Source organism: Oratosquilla oratoria, unplaced genomic scaffold (assembly GCF_046742065.1).
Source record: "Oratosquilla oratoria isolate Oo_2021 unplaced genomic scaffold, ASM4674206v1 SCAFFOLD70, whole genome shotgun sequence".
NCBI lineage: Eukaryota > Metazoa > Arthropoda > Malacostraca > Stomatopoda > Squillidae > Oratosquilla > Oratosquilla oratoria.
The window spans coordinates 47,501-70,364 of NW_027467734.1; positions in this window are offsets into that span (position 1 = coordinate 47,501).

The window sequence follows — 22,864 nt, forward strand, 5'->3', positions numbered from 1 at the left end:
CTGGTACTCATAAACGTGGTGGCACATTAGGCACTTCTCGCTAGCATGATACTTGCTTTTGCTTTTTCGTTTGAGGAGCAACGATTTTGGTAACGATTTTTTTTTTTTTTTTTTTTTTTAATTTCCAAATGTCAAATTACTCTTGCGTCATCTAGTCAGGAACTGAATGACGAATTTAGAGAAGTTAAACCTAGAATACGAATTTTAGACAAATTCTTGAAATGTTCTTAAAGAAGTCTAGAATAATGTAACCGAAGTCGTTTCTACTCAAACCAAGTAGCAAAAGTGAGTAGCGTGCTAGCTTAGTGTGCCGTCACCTTTACTTTCTTCTGAACTCGATAATATAAAGCTGAATTGAGTAATGAACTGTACACGACGTTAGATTTATTTTCGTGGGAATTAATGTAAAGCACTGAATCTGTTACTGTATTACCAGTGCAGTGCCTGCAAGAAGTGGATTACGTACTTACGGTGGTATTCTTAAAAAAATTATTTTCCTTCCAAGGATTTATATAACATTTATATAAGGAAAGATTTTTTTAAGAATACCACCGTTGGGCATAATTTTGGTTGTTTGACTGGTTTTGGTTTTGTGTGAGTATTGTCTGCATAAGACATCAGGAATGGCCCCAAGAATGATTTGTGTGGTGGTGAATATAGTTTTGGTTGTTAGACTGGTTTTGGTTTTGTGTGAGTATTGTCTGCATAAGACAAAGGAATGTTTCCAAGAATAATTTGTGCGGTGGTGAATATAATTTAGATATAATTTAGTTTGTTAGACTGGTTTTGGTTTTGTGTGAGTATTGTCTGCATAAGACAACAGGAATGACTCCAAGAATGATTTGTGCGGTGGTGAATATAATTTAGGTTGTATTGGAGCTTCTTCGGGAAGACCGTGGAGACGTCAACGCGTGAGTGAACCAATCCATCCCAGGCGCATGATCCCAATTGATGACGATGACGAACATAATGCAATAAAAAAATCTAACAGCCCGGCATTTAACTGTAATTGGATAGGATAGTGGTAGCAGTAGTGTTAGTTCATCCTCTATCGCCTAGTTGCCCTGTTTTCTTAATTGTAGCTTAGTATAGTAAACACAGCCTCGTTAGGGCCAGTAGGCTTGCTATTGTTTGTTCTTTGTGTTCCTTTGTGTTTGATACACGAGCGGAGGTTATCCTGACGTTTCTTCCTTCACATCACTTCCTCAAGGAATAGACACAGATTGTCCAGCTGTGAGGTTCACCTGGAAGAGTGCGAGCTCAGAGGGAGGGTATAAGCGTTTCTTTATATGAAATCAATGGTAAATGGAGTAGAAGCACATTTTTTCTCCAGCCGACCCTCTCCCCAACTTTTATTTGTTTGTTTTGCTTGTTTGTTGTTTCTTAGGGAGTAGTGGGGCGTACAAACAAAAGTTGATTAGTAATGGGGCGTGGAAGCAAGGGCTTATTATTACAGGGTGTGGAGCGGTACAAATGACTTAGAATCATATGGCCCTGTTCACACTGGTGGTCTGAACCGTGGCGGTTCAGTTACAGTACAGGTTAGTGGAAGCGTTCACACACAAACGCGCAGGTTTTCCTTGACCATGTGGAACAGCCGCGATTTCCGCGCGGTTCAAACCGCTCGTGTGAACAGGACCTAACTGTACAGTTGTTACGAGTATAGTTCGAATCTAGTGTTATTCCTTGAGAATGACCCTCAAGACATTAGTTATTGATGTAAAAAGGAGGGACTGAAGGGGTTATCACACTGGGCTTCCACGGGCTTGCGACAGTTGAGAGTTCGTTTGAGTAAAAACGACTTCGGTTACAATATTTGAATTTTCAAATTACAAAATTTCAAATCATCTTTCCGTCATATATAGCAAAGCAAAATAATGAACTAAGAAATTGTAAACCTAGACGAGTGTTAGACATACTGTTGAAATGTTCTTGGAGAAGTCTAGATTTCCGTAAACGAAGTCATATTCTAGTTATTCAGATGGAGGTTGGAGGTAGAATGTCGAAGGAAAAATAGCCCATTGTGATAACCCTTTAACAAACTCTCCAGCTTAACCCCTTAAAACCTAATGGACACTACAATGATTTTCTTCTGGTTAATATTTCATTATAAAGGTGTCTGTGTGCCTCAGCAAGTTGAAAGATCTCTCAATCAACCTTTTCAACACGGAGAGATTTTCCACAACCTAATAAAATCGCCTGGCTACAGTAAGATTGAGTACTAATACTTATGGGATTCTGTTCATTGTCATCAACTTTCTTTAAGTTGGGGTCGATGGGGTTGAGGTTGGGTGGTGGGCTACTTCTAGGTCTGGAAAGGTTTGCGTCGTGGAATACATAAGAACATTAGAATGAAGGAGACTGCAAGAGACCATGAGGCCTACACTAGGCAGTTCCATGTCCATTACCACCTGTCATCCTCATACATAATAGCTGCCCTGAACATAATCTAAGCCTAGCAAAATTGTATACAAAGAACATAAGAATGAAGGAGACTGCAAGAGACCATGAGGCCTACACTAAGCAGTTCCATATCCATTACCACCTGTCATCCCCATACATAAAAGCTGCCCTGAACATAATCTAAGCTTAGCAAAATTGTCTAACTAGAACATGATTTGGTTTAATGTTACGAACTCCCCTCCCCCCTATCAGGAGTCTAGGACGATGCCCCTCACAGAGGAGTTTGTAACGTGGAATTTAATGAACCATGCCTTTGGTCCAACTCGCCGGTGGCAGGGTTCGAACCGCCGTCACCTCGACCTCCGCCGCAAGTAGTGACGCTCTAAACCGCCCGGCCAGCGAGTATTCAGAAACATAATCCTCATATATATATATATATATATATATATATATATATATATATATATATATAATTTAGTGCTGTGTACAGGAAATATTTTATTAGCTCTATTGAGCATATCAGATACATTCCCGAAAGCTGCATCCAACAGTTGAAGGAATAATAGCCCAGTGTGATAACGCGTACTGGAACCTTCCCTTCAATCTCCGTCACCTTCAACTCGTGGTTCTTTGTGCGACTTTGCTGTTCACTTTCCCGTGATGACATTTGAATAACCACGTAACACTTGGCTTATATTCCCTCCCTATCGGTATAGGTTCAAGGGTGATATAAGCAAGGTCATCATATTAAGACAACAGGGTGGGACTAGTAGTAATGGGAAGGTTTGATGTTGTAGAACCTTTGTAAAATAAGACTTATTGACCCAATGTCGGAGAATGAGATCAGATGGACAGAAAATCTGTATATTTCGACCACTATCTGTGGTCCTCTTCTGCTGAAGAGGACCACAGATAGTGGTCGAAATACACATATTTTCTTACCTCATTCTTAGTAGTAATGGGTTTGAATTGGGCAGATTTGGGTTTTTAGAAGGCAATGGACAAGAACTGTTTTACCAACAGAGTAATTAACGAATAGAAAATTTAGTAACTATGTAGTGAGCGTTGAAACTAGGGAGTGTTACAGAAGACTAGACAACGCTATGGATAGTGATGACAGGTTGTAAGGGACAATAAACTCCCTAGTGTAGGCCTTATGGTCTCACAGTCTCCTACATTCTTAAGTATCTTATTCCGAGGTCACAGGGTGTCCGTTGTCTCGCGGTCTTTCTGTTGTGGTCTGCTGGAGGTGCTATGTGGACAGTATGCATCGTCATGGTATTGATTCTTTCCGGATAGTTTATGGGGCCACAAGTTGGCACTCTTCCGCGACCTGCGTGGCACCTTCTCCCCACCAGCCATTCTCTTCTCCTCCTCCTCCTCCTCCTCCTCTTCCTCCTCTTCCTCCTCCTCCTCTTCCTCCTCTTCCTCCTCTTCCTCCTCCTCTTCTTCCTCCTCTTCTTCCTCCTCTTCCTCCTCCTCCTCCTCCTCCTCGTCCTCCTCCCACCTCTCTTCCTTCCGCTCCAGTACTTCTTTCTATTGTTCCTCTTCTCCCTTCATACATTCTTTTGCTCCTCCTCCTATTCCTCTTCCTATTCCTCTTTCTTCTGCTCCACTACTTCCTTCTCTTGTTCCTCCATCCACTCCTTTTACTTTCCCTCCTATTTCTCTTCCTTCTCCTTCACTGCCTCCTCCTCCTATTCCTCTTTCTTCTGCTCCACCACTTCCTCCTCCTATTCCTCTTCTCCCTCCATCCACTCGTTTGCTCCTCTTCCTATTACTCTTCCTTCTGCTTCACTGGTTCCTCTTTCTATTCCTCTTCCTTCTGATCTACTGCTTCCTCCTCTTTCTCCTCTTCCTCCTCCTCACACCCCTCTTCCTCCTGCAACAGTACTCCTTTCTCTTGTTCCTCTTCTTCCTTCGTCCATTCTTTTTGCTTTCCTTCTGATTCCTCTTCTTTCTGTTTCACTAATTCCTCTTCCTCTTCCTCTTCCTCTTCCTTCTGACCTACTGCTTCCTCCTCTTTCTCCTCCTCCTCCTCCTCCTCCACTCCTTCCTCCTGTTCATCCTCTTTCTCCTTATACTCCTCCTCACGTTCCTCTTTCTCTTCTTCCTGTTCATCTTCTTCCTCCTTATACTCCTCCTCCTCACGTTCCTCTTTCTTGTCTTCCTCCTCTTCCTTATCTTTCTCCTCATCCTTATCTTTCTCCTCATCCTCATTGGGACTCTTCCTCGACCAGAGCGGCACCTCTTCCTCCTATTCCTCTTCCTTTGGGTCCTCTTCTTCCTCCTCCACCTCCTCCTCCTGTTCATCATCTTCCTCCTCCTACCTCTCCCCTCCTCTCTCTCCCCCTTTTCCTACTTCACCTCTTCCACCTGTTTATCATCATCCTCCTTCTTCTCCTCCTCCCCCTCCTCTTCCTCTACTTCTTCCTCCTCTAACCCTTCCTCCTGTTCATCATCTTCCTCCTCCTACTCCTCCTCCCTCTCCTCTCTCTCCTCTTCTTCCTCCTCCACCCCTTCTTTCTGTTCATCATCTTCCTCCTTCTACTCCATCTCCCCCTACTCTTCTCCTCTTCCTCCTCCTACTTCTCCTCCCCTTCCTCTCTCTTCTCATCTTCCTCTTCCTTATTTTTCTTCTCATCCTCATTTTTTCATCCTCACTCTTTTCTTAGCTCTCTTTATTTCTTTCTCTTTCATCTCTACCTCACCTTTCTTCGCTTTTTCTTCCTTCCTCTATTTTTCCTCCTCCTCCTCCTCCTCCTCCTCCTCCTCCTCTTCTCCTTCTTGCTGCTGCTCTTCTTCCTCCTCCTCCTCCTCCTCCTCCTCTTCCTCTTCCTCTTCTTCCTCCTTATTCTCCCAAGTGTCATCTCATTCCCGCTCCTATTCCTCACTCTTCTTCACCTCTTTCATTTCCTCTACTTCCTCCTCCTCCTCCTCTTCCTTAATCTCCCTTTTGTCATCTCCTATTCCTCCCCTTCCTTTACTTCCTTTTTCATCTCCTCTACTTCTTCCTCCTCCTTCTCCTTCATATTGTCATCTACTACTTTTCCTCCTCCTTCTTTACCTCTTCCTGCCCCACTTCCTCCTTCCTCCCTCCTCCTCCTTCCTCCCTCCTCCTCCTTCCTTCTTCCTTCCTTCCTTTTACTTCTTACTCCTTCATGTTCTTCTTCTCCTTCCCTCTTTCACTTCCTCTTCTTCCTCGACATCCTCCTCCTCCTCCTCCTCCTCCTCCTGCTCCTCCTCCTCCTGTTTCTTTTCCTCTTCCTCTGGATTTATATCCCTCTTCTTCTCCTGTCTCTTCTTCCTCCCATTCATTTTCTTCCTCTTCTTCCTCCTCTTTTTTTCTCTTCTTTTCTTGTCCTTCTTTTCTTCATTCTTTTTCCTCTCTTCCTCCTCCATATGGAGTCTTTACAGCTTTCGTTGTATGTAATCACTATTTTCGGAATTTCAATGTCACCCATACGGTCCAGAGTCACACAGGATTGTTCTATATTTGGAGACAACTCTACAAACTCACACACACACACACACACACACACACACACACACACACACACACACACACACACACACACACACACACACACACACACACACACACACACACACACACACACACACTCTCTCTCTCTCTCTCTCTCTCTCTATGGACACCCAGCACAAAAAATATAAAGAAATTAGAAAGATTCCAAAGACCAACGACAAAGATGGCACCAACATGTTCAAAATTGACATACGAACAAAGATTGTCCAAACTGGAACTACCAACCCTGGAACAAAGAAGAGAAAGGGGAGATCTACTGGGCATTTACAGAATCATGAAAGGTATGGAAGTCCTTGAAAGAGAAGATTTATTAAAGTGGGATAAAAGAAAACAAGAGGACATGGAAAGAAACTCAAAAAGGGTAGTTATAGAGGAGATCTGAAAAAAATATATATAGTTTTCCACACAGAGTGGTGGATGTCTGGAACAAATTGGGCCAAACGTATGTGCAAAAACCATACAAGAATTTTAAAACAGACTAAATGCTGAGAGATACAAAGACGGGTCACTACGAGCATAGCTCCCTTCCCGTATAATACAATTAGGTAAATACAACTAGGTAAACACACACACACACACACACACACACACACACACACACACACACACACACACACACACACACACACACACACAGAAGTGTCCACATAGAGTGGTGGACACTTGGAACAAACTGGACGAAACAATAGTGTGTACAAAAACCCTACACGGATTTAAGAGCAAACTAGACACTGCGAGATACAAAGGCGGGACACCACGAGCGGAGCTCCCCTTCCCGTAAGATACAACTAGGTAAACACACACACACACACACACACACACACACACACACACACATAAACAAATAAATAAATATTCTTAATTATACATCCTTCTATCCATTCATCTTAAATTCCTTCTTGACCATCTCCTCTATAAATCCACCTTTTTCTGGCCACTTTCCCCCCAAGGATTGAAGCGTCGGTTATCGGTGACGAAATGAATTTACCTCTTCGGTTCTTGTACCTCCTCAGGCTCTCTCTCTCTTCCCTCGCTTCCTACGTCTGCTTCCCCCCCCCCTCCTGCCTCCCTGCGGTAACCCATTGGATACAATGTTAAACACATGACCAGGACGTCATGAGTTCGATTCCCGGGGCCTGCTGCGGGTTTCTTGCGTTGGTGAGTCCCGGCCAGGCAGGGAGGCGAACCCAACATCGGCAAAAAAAAAAAGAAAAAAAAAAGAGAGAGAGAGAGAGAGAGAGAGAGAACGGCCCGCCGGTTTCTCACCTCTCACCTCCCACCTCTCTCCCCCTCCTCCCCTTCCGTCTGGCGCCCTCTCCCTTCATATCATCTCGCATGCATTTGGGAACATTTTTTGTTGACCTGACCTCCAACTGAGTTTTTATTCAAGAGAGCCCACATCGTCCCCTTTCCCCCCCTTCCCCTTTCCCCCTTCCCCTTTTCCCCTTCCCCCTTTCCCCCTTCCCCCTCTCAGCCTTCCCTCCTCCTTACCTTTCCCCTTCCCCCTTTCCCTCTTCCCCCTTCCCCCTCTCTCCTTCTCTTTCCCCTTTCCCCCTTTCCCCCCCTCCCCTTCTCTTTCCCCTTTCCCCCTTTCCCCCCTCCCCTTCTCTTCCCCGTTACCCTTTCCCCCTTCCCTTCTCTTCCCCCATTTCTTTCACCCTTTCCTCCCTTACCCCTTCCCCCTTTCCTCCCTTACCCCTTCCCCCTTTCCTCCCTTCCCCCCTTTCCCCTCCTCTTCCTTCTCCCCTTCTTCGATGTATTCTGATAATTAATATGATTGTGACTTAAGTTCTCAACTGGTTCATTTAGTCCTTAAGGCGTCATCACACTGTGCAGCTTCCACGGTCTTCACCAGCTCCGACCGTTGAAAGTTCGTTAGAGTAAAAAACGACTTCGGTTACAATATTTGAATTTTCAAATCTCCAAATTTCAAATTATCATAAACAGCAAAACTGAATGATGAACTAAGAGGTTGTGAACCTAGAGGAATGTTAGTTATACTGTTGGGATGTTCTTAGAGAAATCTAGATTTCTGTGAGCGAAGTCAGAATCTAGTTATTCAAATGAAGGTTGGAGGTAGGATGTTGAAGGCAAAATAGCCCAATATGATAACCCCTTTATAGCCTGGGCTACTGAGGAAGATAAAGAGAAAGGGCTGACAGTAGCCATGATAGGAAAAGGAAGAAAGCCACTCTGCACAGAAGCCTCGTTTCACACGTATCGACTTTTTGCCGTGCGCCGTCCACGGCACGACGTCGTGCTGTTACTTAACCACAGTTGTCTATGGACGTTTTCACACGTCTTGACATGTGGAAGCGTCTATACATACCCATGGTTATTAGAGAAAACGACGTCGTGTTGTAGACGGCGCACGGCGAAAAGTCGATACGTGCGACGCGAGCCGAAGAGGCTAATGCGATTAAAGGCTGATAACAGATATTCGATGATAACGTCGCTAAACTTGAGACCCTCTCTCTCTCTCTCTCTCTCTCTCTCTCTCTCTCTCTCTCTCTCTCTCTCTCTCTCTCTCTCTCTCTCTCTCTCTCTCTCTATCGACCTCTATCTCCCTCTCCCTCATTCTCTCTCTGACTCACTTTCTCAGTCTCTCTCTCTTTCTTTCTCTGTTTTCTCTTCTTCTGTGTGTGTCTCTTTCTCTCTCTCTCCTCTGTTCTCTTTGTTTCTCTATGTGTGTCTCTCTCTCTGTCTCTCCCCCCCCCCTCTCTCTCTCTCTCTCTCTCTCTCTCTCTCTCTCTCTCTCTCTCTCTGTCTCTCTCTCTGTCTCTCTCTCTCTGTCTCTCGCTCTCTCTCTCTCTCTCTCTCTCCCCTCTCTCTCTTTCTCTTTCTGTCTCTCGCTCTCGCTCGCGCTCTCTCTCTGTCTCTCGCTCTCGCTCGCTCTCTGCTCTCTATCTCTATCTCCATATCTCTATCTATCTCTATCTCTATCTCTATCTCTCTCTCCTCCTCTCTCCTCTCCTCTCTCTCTCTCTCTCTCTCTCCTCCCTCTCTCTCTCTCTCTCCCTCTCTCTCTCTCTCCACTCTCTCTCTCCTCTCTCTCCCCTCTCTCCTCTCTCTCCTCTCTCTCTCTCTCTCTCAACACCTCTCTCTCTAACTCTCTCTCTCTCTCTCTCTCTCTCTCTCTCTCTCTCTCTCTCTCTCTCTCCTCTCCCTTCTCTCTCTCTCTCTGTAGTTCCTCCTGTGCGTCCTGAGTTCTGCTTCGTTTGGCCGACTGCGCCACGGCCTCCGCCTCGCGCACTTCCTCCTTCCCTCCTCCCCTATATCATAGCTCGGCTTTCTCCTCCACCTACCTCCTCCCACTCCTCCTCCCATTCTTCCTCCTCCTCCTCCTCATTCTGTTTCTCCTACTTCTCCTACTCCTCTTTCTCCTTTTCCTCCCACTCCTTCTACTTCTCTTACATCCCTTTCTCCTCTTCCTTCTCTTCCTCCTCTTCCTCCTCCTACAACTACTTCCACTACTACTCCCCCTACTCCTACTACTCCTCCTACTCCTCCTCCTCTACCTATCCTCCTCCTCCTACTACTACTACCACTACTACTCCCCTACACCTACTACTCCTCCTTCTCCCCAACTCCTCCTACTCCTCCTACTCATCATCTACCTATCCTCCTCCTCCTCTTTTCTCTTCCCCTTCCTCCTACTGCTATTACTCCTCCTCCTCCTCCTCCTCCTCCTCCTCTTCCTCCTTTTCCTCCTACTCGTCCTACTCCTCCTGCTACTACTCTTGCTACTCCTCCTCGCCCTCCTCCTCCTCCTCACCCTCCTCCTCCTCCTCCTCCTACACCAACCATGGAAGGATCAGTAGGTCTGTTACTGTTCGTCTCTCCATGTAACTCCTTCTATTCTTCATTTTCCTTTTCTCCTCTTCTTTTGTTTTCCTTCTTCCTCTGCATCTGTCACCTTCCGCCTTCTTCCTCCTGGTCTCCCTCCTCCTCCTCCTCCTCCTCCTCCTCCTCCTTCCTCTTCCTCTTCTTTCTGATCTTTCTCCTACTTCATCTCCTCTTTATGCGCTTTCTTCTGCTCTCTCTCACTCTCCCACTTATGCTTCTCCCCTCCTCTTCCTCCTCCTCCTCCTCCTCCTCTTCCTCCTCTTCCTCCTCCTCCTCTTCCTCCTACACTTCTTCCTGCGCTTCACCTTCCTTCGTACAGTAATCTTGTTGATCCTATTATCCTCCCTCCTTCTCCTCCTTCTTCTCCTCTTCCTTCTTCTTCTCCTCCTTTTTTTCTTTTTCTTCTTCTTCTTGTACTACTTCTCTTCGTGTTCTCTTCCTTCGCTTTCCTCTTAATCCCGACCTTCCTAATTCTACTTTTCCTCCTCCTCCTCCTCCTCCTCCTCCTCTTCTTTCTCCTCTTCCTCCTCCTCCTCTCTCTCTTCTCCTCCTCCTTCTTCCCTTTCTCTTTCTTCTCCTTCTCCTCCTTCCCCTCTTTCGTTTTCTTCTTTTCCTTCTTATTTTCCCTCTCCTCCTCCTCTTTCTTCTTCTGATCTTTCTCCCTCCTCTTCCTCCTTCCTCTTCCAAGATCTCCTTACTCCTCTTTCTACACCTCCTCCCTCCTCTACCTTCTCACACACCTCCTGATTCTCCCTTTCTTCCTCCTCCTCCTCCTCATCCTCCTCTTCCTCCTCGTCCACCTTTTTCCACCACTCCCATATCCTACTCTTCCTTCTCCTCTTCCCTCTCCTCTTCTTTCTCTTCCTTCTCCTCTTCCTTCCCTCCTCCTCCTTTCCTTACTCCCTTTCTTCCTAGGATTCATTTCCACTTTTGTCCTTCTCCTCATCTCTCTTCCCCCTCCTCCTCCTCCTCCTCCTCCTCCTCCTCCTCCTTCCCCTTCCCCTTTGCTATTTTCTCTGTTCTTCAGAAATTCAATTATTCATCTTATTTGTCCAACTTACTGTATTCCATTGTTCTCTTCTATTTCTCCTCCAGTCCTCCCCTCACTTCCTCCCTCCCTCCTTCCCTCTCTCCTTCCCTTCCTCACTCCCTCCCTCCCTCACTCCCTCACCTCTGCCTCCACCCTTCCCCTTGAACTTGATTACATAAATATATTAATTTGATTTTGACCCTCAGCTCTCTCTATCTATCTATCTTACTCTCTATCTCTCTATCTCTCCCTCTTTCTCCATCTCTCTCTCCCTCTCTCTCTGGCTCTATCTCTCTCTCTCCCTCTCTGTCTCTTTGTTTCTGTCTATTTCCCCCCATTCTCCCCCTCCCCCCTCTCTCTCTCTCTCTCTCTCTCTCTCTCTCTCTCTCTCTCTCTCTCTTTCTCTTTGTGTGTGTCTCATTGTCTCTCTCCTCTCTGTCTTTTTGTTTCTGTCTCTGTTTCTCTCCCCCCTCCTCCCCCCTGTCTGTCCCTCCCCCCACTCTCTCTCTCTCTCTCTCTCTCTCTCTCTCTCTCTCTCTCTCTCTCTCTCTCTCTCTCTCTCTCTCTCTCTCTCTCTCTCTCTCTCTCTCTCTCTCTTTCCTGGCTAACTTCATCCCTTATCATTCTTGGACGCGATTCTATTTTGTTCCATCGCTGGCGGTGATGCTCTCTTGTTTTCGTAGCCAATAAGTGAAATGAATTCTTTGGAGATTTCTTTTCTCTATAGTTCGCCTTTATCTCCTGAAAGAACGAAAGGACTTCCGTATGTATATGTATATATATATATATATATATATATATATATATATATATATATATATATGTGCTATTAAGAATACGGGTACGTGTGTTCACTGATGCAAAGTAGACCACTTGGAAAAAGAAACTAACGAAACAGAGCGCTTTCGTATATTACATCTTCAGTGCAAATAAGTACTATAATACTCTGTGTTCTGCTAATAGGTTATACTTTGAAACTCCTTTAAGCATGTGAACAATGTCGAAGAAAACGTGATATACCCCCCACCCCCTCTCAAGAGGAACCTGTCCCTTACCTGAAAGGTTGTTTTCGCACGCATCGACTTTTCGCCGTGCGGCGTCCACAACACGTCGTCGCACTCTCAAATAACCATGGGTGTGTATGGATGCGTTCGAACGTGGTAGTGGTCGAGACGTCTGAAGGCGTCCATAGATATCCATGGCTGTTTGAGAGCACGACGTCGTGTCGTGGACGGCGCACGGCGAAAAGTCGATCCGTGCAAAACGAGTCAAAAGGGGGAAATATATTGTTTTCTTTCTGCAGTCGGAGCTGTTATAAAGACAGAGAAACATAAGTCGGTCGCCTTTCTTGTAGAACAAATGTTAAGGAAAACATATCTGCGATGTGTAGTATTCTTCCACTAATTGGATATGTAATCAAGGTGAGTAATTGGCCTGCCTGGCCGGGGGATTCTTCGTATTTCGTAGAAATATAAGTTGATTGTCTCTCTTGTACTTTTGAGATTAAATATATGTATATATGTATGTGTGTGTGTATGTGTATATATATATATATATATATGTGTGAGTGTATATATATATATATATATATATATATATATATATATATATATATATATGCTGGTACATTGTGACATGTTGAAGAAGGTGGAAAAAGAAGTCACGGGTCTAGTTCCGAGTTCCTGAGTTTATTCCTGACCGGTTTCGCTCAATGCTTCTTCAGAGCGAAACCGGTCAGGAATAAACTCAGGAACTCGGAACTAGACCCGTGACTTCTTTTTCCACCTTCTTCATAAATATATATAATATATATATATATATATATATATATATATATATATATGTATGTATGTATATATGTATAATGAGAAGAAATGAATGAAAAAATAATAATGAATACAGTAAAAGCTGTCGAGCCTCCGAGCCCACCCCCCCTCCCCCCCTTCCAGCCGCCCCTTGCTATTGTCCCCGGCCCCCGCTACCGCGCCGCCTCAACAACCGCAAGCGTGAGCTACAAGGTCTCTCCGGCTCCTCATTATTCGTCCATTGGCGGCGGCGACGGCACTTTTCCTTCGGCTTTCACATCCGCTTTCTGCTCCGTTTCCGTTCCTTTTCCTTTTATATTATTATTATTATATATATATATAAATATATATATATATATTTTTTTTTTTTTAGTTTTATTTATTTGTCAGTTTATTTTATTTGTTTGTTTATCTATTTATTTCTTCATTTATCTATTTAATTTTGTTTGTTTATTTATTTATTTGTTTATTTATTTATTTAATTCTTTACTGGCGTCTCTTTCCCTACCATTCTGTCTTTTTCCTCCTTTAGTTATTCCTATATTTCTTTCGTTCTCTTGTTTTGATGTTCCACCCTGAGGGTGACTTTTTTTTTTTTTTTTTTTTTTATTTTTTTTTTTTTTTTTTGTAATTATGATCATCTTACGTGTCCTAACGCTCTCCGCTATTTTCTATCGCCCAGAGATCCCTTGTGAGTGAAATAAAATTGTGATTTCTTTTTCAACCCGTGGCGTCAAGTTTCCTCCAAAACTGAATAGAATTAGTCTTCCGTTAACCAAAACAAAATATGTAAAGGTGACGCGGAAACTTCAGAGGTCGATTCGATTCACACAGCAAAAATCTCGAATGGGACATTTGATGGATTGACCGATTGACTTGCTTATTTCCTTCTCCATTAATTTATCTATTTATCATTTTTCATATATTCATCTATTCATTGATCTATATCATATCCTTTCTCTACCAAGGAGCCAAGGAAAATGAATGAAATATTCTATGGAAGCAACAAGACCATATATGGAAGAAAGGACATTTTTGTAGAAAAGGAAGTCCATAGCTCCTGACTTCACAGTTTCTGTTCTTGCGAACTCTTGATAGATTCCTCCCGAAGAAGGACAGAAGCCATCTCATGTCCCTAAGAATGGAAGAGGCTGTAAGAGACCATAAGGCCTACACTAGGCAGTTCCATGTCCTATATCACCTGGCGTCCCTATTCCTAAAGTCGTTTAATCTTCTTGAAATAAGTTATCGTTTCAGCGCTCACCACATGGTCTCTCTCTCTCTCTCTCTCTCTCTCTCTCTCTCTCTCTCTCTCTCTCTCTCCCTCTCTCTCTCTCGTTGAAACTATTTAGCGTCAGCCAGAATAATAGTGGAATGTTCCACAAATTACATAATTAGAATCTCGTATCGTTATGTATCATATGTATGTTTGTGCATTAAAATTAGTTAAAATTTACACAGGTGTTCATGTGTTTGACACCATATGCAAGAAAATTTCATTAGCTTTCATTTGGTACCACTTTCAATGCTATAGCATCAACCTCTGGGAAGCTACAATGAAAACAAAGACATAATATCCCGAATTTTGCAGCGTTTTTGAAAAAGGTCAACAATAAAACTACATGGCTCCTGAGGCAGGCACAGCCAAGGTCCAAGATCAAAGCAACTGGTATATTCAGTTAATTTAGACCTTGGAGAATGGGAATGATATCAGTTTGCATAAGTTTGATGAAAAAGGTTTCATTTGAAGAGGTCTAAGGTAACATAGACGGCCGTAGTTCCACATCAGGAACGTCCTCAAATGTTAATAAAATCGTCCGGCGTCAGGCAGAATAAAATGTGTAGAGTGCGACACTGACCCTAAGAGGGAACCGGAATCCTACAAAACCACAGCAGCGTAGCTTCCAAATTTTGATTTTATTGTGACTAATGACAGACATTTTTATTCATCTTAAGGCAGCGTTTCCCAGAACCCTTTCCGACCCCAGCGCCCCCTGTAGTCACGTCGGAGAGGTTCATCTCCCCCTAATTAATATCTTATTACTAGAAGGATAAAGGAAGGTGTGTGTGTGTGTGTGTATTCACCTTGGTCTTTGGATCACGTGTTGGACTCGTGATCGACAGCTATTTCCCTCCCGGAAGAGAGCTCAGAGCTCGTATGACCGATCTATGGGTAATGCTATGACCTTTCACACACACACACACCCAACTCCCCGCCCACGAGAGTCAGAGTAACGACCCGAAGCACAGCGATACCGAAATAATTTCGGCCCTGGGCAGGATTCGAACTGGTTACTGCGAGAACCATCGTACTTCCCAGTCCAGCGCTCTACCAACTGTGCCACCGTGTGTGTGTGTGTGTGTGTGTGTGTGCGTGTGCATAGCTTCCTAGCAACCCCCTCAACACCCCCAGGGGGGCGCCAGCACCTCAGGTTGAGAAACCCTGGCTTACAGAGTTACCCCGATGGAGTGGCTTTAGGACAGAAGTTCTTAACCTTTTTCAGCGCCCTTAGTACCCCTTGATAATTCAAAAAAAAATATTCTCGTACACCCATCCAATACAAATACAATGCAAACATAAGAAAAGGATTAGTGATACAAACCTTGCTTTGCTTTCTCATTGTAAATATATTGTACCATTGCACTGGGTATCATATCTCGTAACCTCACCCCCCCCCCACCCCCCACCCCCGGGGTTCAAGGTTGCGTACCCCTTAAGAACATAAGAATGAAGGAGACTGCAAGAGACCATAAGGCCTACACTAGGGAGTGCAGGTTCCCCCCATGTTAAGAACCGCTGCTTTAGGGTCAATACGGTGTGGCGTGAAGGAGGCCATACACGCTCAGTTATATTGCACAAGCCTCGGAAACTGCCATTACGCTTGGCCTTGACCGCTACGGTCGATGGATGAAGCTTGTGAAAAATGGATTGTCGAGACAATGACACGAGCTTTGCTCCAGAGAATAACAGGTATTTTTTTTCCTCGTCTGAAGTTACATTATCGAGTTAAAAAGAACTCGATTCTTATTTTACGCGCTCGTTAAATTTAACCTCTTCTCCCGTTGGTGGGAGCTAGAACGAGTTTTGAAAAACCGTAGATAATAGTAAAAGAGGTTAACATCATTCCAGTAATCTTTGCCTTTGTTTGTTATACAGTACACGTCCTAGATTCGGCAATGTTTTGCCTTCTTCGTAAACGCCAAAAAAAAAAAAAAAAAAAAAAAAAAAATCAGACCTGATCATTATGACCTGTCTGGAGGTAAAAACTCGCAATTTCACTTCCACGCCGTGAGTAACACTTTACTAAGTAATTTGCTGAGTACAAGTTCGTGAATGCCCTACCGATCACATATCGACAAAGTCCACTTTTCAAACACCAACGTAACGACCCACATTAAAAAAAAGGCTTCGCAACTCAACTTGTATGAAATTAATTGTCCAACCTATCGATCACGTACAGGATCCATTATGCAATTAATCAATCTATCACACGACTGTAGACTGTCATGCAGCTTCCAATAGTCGGTTCGTTTTGATGTGGTTACACAGGCTTCAGTGCCTACAAACATTGGACGGGAGTTGATACTTAGATCAAAACTAAAGTGTTTATCGACCTGTCTCTTACTTATACAGGGTGGGTGACGATCAACACCGTGTGAGATCGAAATCTTTATTGGTACGACGTTTTGCTTGTTACAGCTTTTTCAAGTACAGACATATGGCAAACACTCTGAGTACATATAGGCCGATTGGGAAGGAACTATATGTACTTGAAAAAGCTGTAACAAGCGAAACGTCGTACCAATAAAGGTTTCGATCTCGCACGGTGTTGATTCTCACAGTCTTGTCGGCTTTTGCCATTGTGTTTCAACAGGGTGGGTCAAAAGGGATTAGGGGATTGCAATTTGTGATTATTTCTTTATTAAATGACCTTAGACCCGATGTGTGGTTTCAGCAATATGAGGCAACTGCTCGTTCCGAAAGAGAGAGAATACAGTTTCTGAGGCACTGGTTCTGTATAGTATTAAAACCCCATACATGTATTTGTAACAGTTATGCAGTTATCAAGAATTGAAACCTCTCGGTGACATATGGGCCGCTCTGTACTGGATTCTCTTTCTCTTTCTTTCTGTCTCTGTCTGTCTCTCTCTCTCTCTCTATCTATCTCTGTCTCTCTTTCTATCTCTTTTTCTCTCTTTATCTCTTTTTTCTCTGTCTCTTTGTCTCTCTTTCACACGCACACACATACATACACACACACACACACACACACACACACACACACACACACACACACACACACACACACACACACACACACACAACGAGCATAGCTCTTCTCCCGCCAAATACAACTAGGTAACTAGGTAAATACACACACACACCCTTCCTCCCACCTTCCCCCTCGGTGTCTGTAAGCCCCCCTTTAACCCATCCAAAATCTCTGTCAGTCACAGCCTGCCTGGTAAATTGGTCACAGAGCGTCATTACCATCTAGATGCCTTTCATTCAGGCGAAAGAGCCGCCATTGCAAATAGCCCGATGTCTAGCGAGGTAGTAAGATGCGCTCACTTTATAGAAAGTTGAACGTATCTCTCCAAGTTTCCTAATATTTTCTCTCTTTTATTCTCAGAAGATCAGTACGCCACTCGTGTTTGAGGAGTGTTTCTCAACAAGGGGTCCATGGAACCCCTAGGGGGGCTCACAGAAACCTACCAAGGGGTCCATGGACCCCTAGGGGGGCCACAGAAACCTACCAAGGGGGCACAGAAACCTTCCAAAGGTGTCCATGGACCCCTTGGGGGGCACAGAAACCTTCCAAGGGGTTCATGGACCCCTAGGGGGGCCCACAGAAACCTACCAAGGGGTCCATGGACCCCTAGTGGGGGCCACAGAAACCTACCAAGGGGTCCATAGACACCTAGTTGGGCCACAGAAACCTTCCAAGGGGTCCATGGACCAATTGGGGGTGGGGCACAGAAACTTTCCAAAAGTGTCCATGGAGCCCTAGAGGGGCCACAGAAACCTTCCAAGGGGTCCATGGACTCTTTGGGGGGGGCACAGAAACCTACCAAGGGGTCCATAGAACCCTAGAGGGGGCACAGAATCCTACCAAGGGGTTCATGAACCCCTAGGTGGGCCACAGAAACCTACCAAGGGCTCCGGAGAACGGGGAATCAACATCCTATTTTATTTTTCATTTTCACTGATTTCTTTTCTTTTATTTTTTGTGTTATGTTTGTACAATGGAAACAATCAAACCTCCAATTCCTGTGAGAAGAAAAACTTTTGTTAATAATTCTTACATATAAATGTAAATACCAACGTTTTTTTTGCCCTTACAAGCGAGGTAGCCAAATAACAAAAGCATCAAATCCACTCCCACCCATTCCACCCCCCACATACTCCACTCCCACTCACCCCCTTCCCTCCCTCTTATTTTGGCTCCTCCTGGATGACAGGTCATCCCTGCATCTCGCCCTGGGTCAGAAGCAATGTAGCAAGACACAGCACATCTACAGCAAGGCCGCTTCATTTAATCGGCGACCCCCCCCCCACAACTCTCCGTCCCTTCATGCAGAAAAAGAGAAGACGGGGAGAAATCCTTTCGGGCTGCGTTAGAATATTATTCATACAAATGTATAATGATTATGTCCTATCTAATACCGTATCAAGGGGTCCTCTGGATGTATAAGTCGATATAAGAGATCCACAAAGCTTGAAAAATTGATAAACATTGCTTGAGGACATGTAATACCACAGACTCGGGAGTAGACACGTGATCTGTAATGATTCGTGAGATGTCAGTTCCTTTGCTAGGATCCTGTAGGAGACGCAAGTCTGCTCGATTTGTCTCTGGTGAGTTTCTCTACATGAACAAGGAACTGCCTAGTGTAGGCCTTATGGTCTCTTGCAGTCTCCTTCATTCTTATGTTCTTATGTAGGATACAACGCGCGAGAATGAGCTCATGGAATACAAAGAGGTTGATTGTTGTGGATGTTATTTTTTTCATTATTATTTCAATATTATTGTTTGATTATTCTATTATTATTAATCATTATCATAATTTCCTTATTACTTTATTATTTTTATTATCATTGTATCATAATTATATTTTTATTGTTATCTATATTGTCATCATTATTCATTTTATTAATATTATTATTGTTATTATTATCATTATTATGTATTATTATGATTATTGTAATTTTGATTATTTTCATTATTATGATTATATTTGATTATGTTTATTATTATTGTTATTTATGAACAAGTTGATTTTACACCATTAGACATTGAACCAAGATTACGAGAATTGTGTCGCTCGATGTGTCAATCTCTGTGATCAGAATCAATGAAGAATGCAGACAGAATCGGTTTCCGTCCAAACCTCTGTCAATCTTCTTGATAGACGGGCAAGTTGCTTACCCGTCTCAGGATTGGCCACCCTTGCGTTACTCATAAGTTTTGACTGACAGTTGGCTGAAGAGTGAGTGACAGTAAAGTGTCTGTCACACACACGTGAATCAAGTGAGTTCGTTTGAGTGGACACGACTTGGGTTACGATATTTTATTTTTTCGAATCTCCAAATGTCAGATCACCTTTGCGTCGTATATTGAGGAGCTGAATGACGAACTAAGAGAGGTTAAACCTATACGAATATTAGACATACAGGAAACTCTCGATATAACGGACGATATGGGGGCAGGGGGTTCTGTCGTTATATCCGAAGATCCGTTATAACCGAGGATCCGTTATATTCGATGGAAATACCGGACAGATTCCTTTAAATCCCCCAAGATTGTCCTGTGTTAGAAATTAGTAGGATTAGAAATTACGGTAAACCTTCGATATAACGGACGATATGGTGACAGGGGTCTGTCGTTATATCCGAAGATCCGTTATAACCGAGGCTCCCTCGCTATACCGGACGAAAATCCGGTATAGCGAGGGTTTCTCCGGTCATGTTTTTTGTCCTTTATATCCTATATTCGGTACATCGAGATCCGTTATATCGAGGGTTTACTATATATTGTTGAATTGTCTATGAGGGAGTCTAGAACACTGTAAACGAAGTTTTTTTTCCAGATTCTTAAATTCACGAGATTTGACGAAAACCTTCAATGTGTGACGGTGGAATTTAGCGTTTTAAGCAGAGAAGGCTGCCCCGACAAACGGACATAGCTACTTTGACTGAGGACAATTTTCCTCCGAGAAATTGTTTTTTAATAATGAAATCGTGCGTAGATGACGAACTTTTTTTTCTTAGTTTGAATTATTATATTTGAATTATATGTAGCCTAAACAATGGAAAAAATATTTTATTTTTATTCAAATCTTGTTTTTTACCTATTGTCTGTGATAGCGTTCAATAGCCTTTGATGTAGTAACGTCAAGCACAGTTGTTAAATACCTATCCATCCATCCATCCACCCGACCATCCATCCATCCCATTCATCCATCCATCCACCCGAACATCTATCCATCTCATCCATCCATCCGTATGCCTATCCATTCCTTCATCCGTATATCCGTCGATCAATTAATCCACGCATTAATCCATCTATCATTAGGACCTGTGATGATCTTAGGTTTACACAAGAACATAAGAATGAAGAAGACTGCAAGAGACCATAAGGCCTACACTAGCCAGTTCCATGTCCATTACCACCTGTCATCCCCGTCCATAAAGTTACCTAACCTTACGAGTATCTTAAAACAACCTATATTTCCAGCGCTCACTACATGGTTACTAAGTCTATTCCATTCGTTGACCACTCTAGTAAATTAATATCCATTAATTGATCAGCGTTACGACTAAGATATTGATCGCTTTCGAATAACAAAAGACTGTATTGCATACCGTTGAATCCTTGCAAGGTCACTCTTCCACATAAGCTCTTGCAATTTCTTTGCAATGTGCCCGTATCACTTTAGCATTTCTGTTGGAATGAAATTATATCAGTTGTCGAGGTAACTCTGTTGAAATTACACACGCCGTCATCAACAAGAAAAGATAATGAAAACTTAATTTCGTGAGAGTTGTGATTTTCAAATCAACTATATCAGCAGTGTTAGCAAAACAAATAGATAAATAGAAATTAATAAATAAATAATAAATTAATAAATAGTAAAATAATAAATGAATAATAAATTGATATAAGATAATAAATGATAAGAATAAATAATGAATTAATAAATAATAGTAAATGAATTAATAATGAAAGGCTGGTCATGATAAACAGAAGGTAAGGAAACAGCAATTCATAAGGCGCATCCCTACACACATTCCCCTTCGCATTATTTGTACAATGGCGTTTAGTACGAGTTCCGCACTCGCACATTACAATGTTATCATCTTGATAACAGTTATCTCCCCGTCCTACTTCACAGCTTAATCTAGGAAGAGAGGTTGCAACTATTGATAGAGTGATACCAAAGATTTTAACGATACCGATACGAGTGCTGATACCGTTCTAAACTTCCGATTCCGATACGAGTCCCGATTCTCCTCTAAACTTCCGATTCCGATACGAGTCCCGATGCTTCTCTAAACTTCCGATTCCAATAAGAGTCCCGATACTGCTGTAAATTTCCGATTCCGATACACGTCCCGATACTACTCTAAACTTCCGATTCCGATACGAGTCCCGATGCTTCTCTAAACTTCCGATTCCGATACGAGTCCCGATACTGTTCTAAACTTTCGATTCCGATACGAGTCCCGATACTGCTCTAAACTTCCGATTCCTATACGAGTCCCGATACTGCTCTAAACTTCCGATTCCGATACGAGTCCAGATACTGCTCTAAACTTCCGATTCCGATACGAGTCCCGATACTGCTCTAAACTTCCGATTCCGATAAATGATTATTAAATGTACTTTGTTCATAAAGTATTTGCTTTCCAAACTATATGCAGAGCTTGAATATAACCATGAATTATAACTGATCATTGCAGGAATCGGACTTGTATTGGAATCGGAAGTTTAGTTCAGTATCGGGACTCGTATCGGAATCGTTAAGAAAATTTGTATCATCCCATCACTAAAGTCTATGCGTTCCAAGGAGTACCAAGCGCTGAAACTATTAGTTGTTTAACGAGAAGATTAGAGAACTTTATAGATAGGTGGTGATGGACATGGAACTGCCTAGTGTAGGCCTTAGGGCCTCTTGCAGACTCCCTGGAGGTTTATGTTCTTATGGCATAACCATTTTGCTTATCTTATCACCACACAAACACCTGAGGACTGCTTTCGTATCCCGAGTGAACTGGCTTAACAACAGACTGACGCGTCCTTGTTTAAAACTCTAACATCGAGTCAGGGTCTAGAACAGCGTTAATCAGCGTTTCCGCAAAAGGTCCCTAAGGGTTTCGTGAGAACAAGTGAGATAAGCTAATGCACTTTTGATTTTTTATTTAATTTCATATACGGTTATTGTAATAATGTAATAGACATGATCCTATCTAACTTTTTTTTTTTTTTTTGCGCAGGGGGTCCTTGAGACATGCAATTTATTTTAGAGGTTACGCGAGGGTAAAAAGGTTGAGAAATGCTTCTCAACGTGGGGCAATTACCCCACAGATGGACAATTCGGCTTTCCAGGTGAGCATTATGATTTTTAAGTTGAGCAATCGAGGGCAACTGAGGAAGTCTACGTCAATTTTTTTATTTTTCTTTATTTTCTTATTTCTTATTTTTCATCGATGCCTTGTTCTTTTGAAGTGGTTTTAAACCAAGGTTATATGCTTTTTCAGCTGAAAGGGGAATTTATTTTTCCAAATGAAATGAATTGTATATCACCACATGGGCGGACATCAGGATTTTAAAGGTTAATTAGGTGAGACAAAAAGAGGTTAAGAACCATTGGTCTGAAGCCTAATTGACATAGTTCTAGTTTAGTAGCCACAGATGCTAACTGCAAGTTAACTTGCCCGGCAAGTAAGTGTTCACACTGGGATAGTTTGGAAGCAAGTTGACCAACTTTCCCTTGGCTTTGGACAAATAGAGGGTTAGTTTACAAGTCCCTAGTAGTTGCGGACACTAAACTAAACCAGTCTTAACTAGGCTTAACTAGGAACAGGGAACTTCACTTAGGACAGACAATCTAGGATATGATGTCGCCTTTTACTTATGGTCCGAATAGATGTAAGACAGAGGGAGAGAGAGAGGGAGAGAGAGAGAGAGAGAGATAGAGAAAGATAGAGAGAGAGAGAGAGATAGAGAA